Below are 1,670 nucleotides of genomic sequence, written 5' to 3'. Positions count from 1 at the left end.
GATGAGCTCGGTTAAAATATTGCACAATCGATGTAGTGTTAATTTACCATCACGTTACATTGCAGCGTATGCTTTCAGCTTGATCCCTTCCACTGTATCGGGGTCAGCTAGCAATTCATCAAGAGCCGTCCACGAATAGCTCCTTGCATCAAAATATCTGTACAGGTCTGTAGAAAAAAGGTCCAATGCCCGATCAAGCAGCAAGTCACACTGGTGATAACATCTACTGAGTGCTATGGGGTATAGTATGCTATTTTCGGGTCTGCAACGCATGAGTCCGCGTTTATCGAGAACCATATGAAGCAGTCTCTCGCCGTCTGCGCGACGCTGCAGTTAAAAGGTTCCCCCTATACTCCCTCACATGCTTGAAGCTGACCTGTACAGACGGTAGTAATGTCTCCGGCCGATAAGATTTCGCCCACTAACTCGATCATACCACTTGTAGCTAGAGTCGAACGGTGTCAAAATAAGGCCACCCTGTCAGCTTGATTATCGTGACGAGGAAACAAAGACTAAAGCAACAACTTTATTGGATATTTAGCCACGTACAACGAAAGTAAGTAAATGGATAAATATTTGAAATGCTGGACGTGCAAACAGGAACATGGTGGATATTCTTTAGTACAAATAATCTCTAGTAAAACAAACATGTCTTGATCTAATTCTTTGCTGTGTTTAAAAATTGTTAGAATAAAAGCAAAAGCCCACTTAAACATTGCGCTCCGTTTCAGCTGGGGCGTTACTATGATTTCTAGGGAGAGCCCTGTGAAACTATCCACTAATTACAGAAGATACTAGAAATAGACGCTTGGATTATTTGCCAAGAATATCCTAACCAATAAAGCCGTAAAAATGTATATATATATATATATATATATATATATATATATATATACATATATGTATGACGTTAAATATTGTTTCTCGAATAGCGCGTACGTACAATATCAATTATTTGTAACCAAACATCTCAGCTCGATCGCGAGTAAAATATAGTAAACGGCTGAAATATATTGACCTGCTTAACTTTTGTGTGCGAGAGAGAAGCATTTAAGGAAATAGCCTTATAATCCTTATAGGAAATAGCCTTATAAATGCTCATGCATAGAGCACTTGGTTATATTCTATGCAAGGGTGCTCTCAACTAAGGTTGAAATACCGATAGGTACAACTAGGTGTGATCATCTATTCATCGTTTACGTTCTAGAAGGTACACACCTCTATAACACTCGTATTCGCATCTTATTCATCTACCTACTTACATTAATCCAAAGCTGTTCAGAGGTCTATGAAAACTTCAAAACTGGATTTTCACTTCAGGCAACCCGCGTCAACCGCGTCTTAACTGTGACAGTTGGGTATTTTGGGGTTGACTTTTAGAAACACTTGCCTCTTATTGACAATACTTTCTCGTTGTTTCAGAATTGTGGTAAGCTACCAATTTTGCTAATATAAAACGTAGGCTTACCTACACGAAGTATAAAAAGATCTGAAATTTTCAATGTAATCAAAAATAACCAAACACTTCGATCAAAATCGATTTTCAGTCAATTAAGTTCCCATTCAATTCTGTTTCTATCTGTATCCCAAATATAAATTCCATGGTGTTTGTGTCGCGTGCCTCTACCGTAAAATATTGACTATTTTGAATGACTGATACTTAGCTATAT

The 1,670-nt window shown here is 38.0% G+C and overlaps 1 protein-coding gene across 1 annotated transcript in view; it reads left to right on the top strand.

Moving 5' to 3' along the window:
- Positions 1-340: 340 nt before the first annotated feature.
- LOC111266401 (domesticated amidase effector 2) overlaps positions 341-1,670 on the top strand; it is a 6,542-nt gene continuing 5,212 nt past the window's right edge. Inside the window, exon 1 of the mRNA XM_022843870.2 lies at positions 341-556. The gene's annotated coding sequence lies outside the window, so the exon portion shown is untranslated. The remainder of the gene's footprint in view (positions 557-1,670) is intronic.

This window comes from Varroa jacobsoni, unplaced genomic scaffold (genome assembly GCF_002532875.2).
Source record: "Varroa jacobsoni isolate VJ856 unplaced genomic scaffold, vjacob_1.0 scaffold_1080, whole genome shotgun sequence".
NCBI lineage: Eukaryota > Metazoa > Arthropoda > Arachnida > Mesostigmata > Varroidae > Varroa > Varroa jacobsoni.
This window is presented reverse-complemented; position numbering and strand designations above follow the sequence as displayed.